We start from the raw sequence: 807 nt of genomic DNA, 5'->3' as shown, positions 1-807 counted from the left end.
GTTCCCATAGCATTTTGGAAACTTTCCCAAAATCGAGAGGTGAAAAGACTTCCTCGATCCGAGTTAATTTCCAAAGGAACACCATGAAGGGACACTATTCGGGAGATGTATAAGTCTGCCAGTTGACTAGCGGTTATACTCTCTCGAACAGGTAGGAAATGGGCTACTTTGGAAAGACGATCGACCACGACGAAAATAGCATTATTCCCTCTCTTGGTCCTGGGAAAACCGGTAATGAAATCCATACCAATTTTATCCCATTTCCATTCAGGAATAGCTAAGGGTTGAAGGGTGCCAGCAGGCCGTTGGTGCTCTGCTTTTACACGACGACAGACGTCGCAATTAGCAATATACTGAGCAATTTCTCTCTTCATCCTAGTCCACCAGAACCTCTGGCGTAGGTCCTGATACATCTTAGTGCTACCGGGATGAATGGTGAGAGGAGATTCATGAGCTTCCTTAAGGATCAATCGCCTCAGGTTTCGCACTTTGGGAACCACTAGTCGATTTCCGAAGTATACGACCCCTCGATCGTTAATGGAGAAGCAATTCGCAATTCCTTTCTGAATGTTCCTCTTGATGCGGGAGATTCCCGGATCTACCTTCTGTGCTTTGATAATTTGATCCGTAAGGGTAGGTTTTGCCACCAAGGTGGAGAGAAAACCTTGAGGTACGATGTGAAGGTTAAGCTTCCGAAATTCCTCATGGAGAAACGGTTGACTTTGTTGTAACATCAGGTTGTTACAATAAGATTTACGACTTAGCGCATCAGCCATGACGTTGGCTTTCCCTGGGGTGTAGGTTATT

Source organism: Triticum dicoccoides, chromosome 3B (assembly GCF_002162155.2).
Source record: "Triticum dicoccoides isolate Atlit2015 ecotype Zavitan chromosome 3B, WEW_v2.0, whole genome shotgun sequence".
In the NCBI taxonomy this organism is placed as follows: Eukaryota; Viridiplantae; Streptophyta; class Magnoliopsida; order Poales; family Poaceae; genus Triticum; species Triticum dicoccoides.
Note: the sequence above shows the minus strand (reverse complement) of the source record.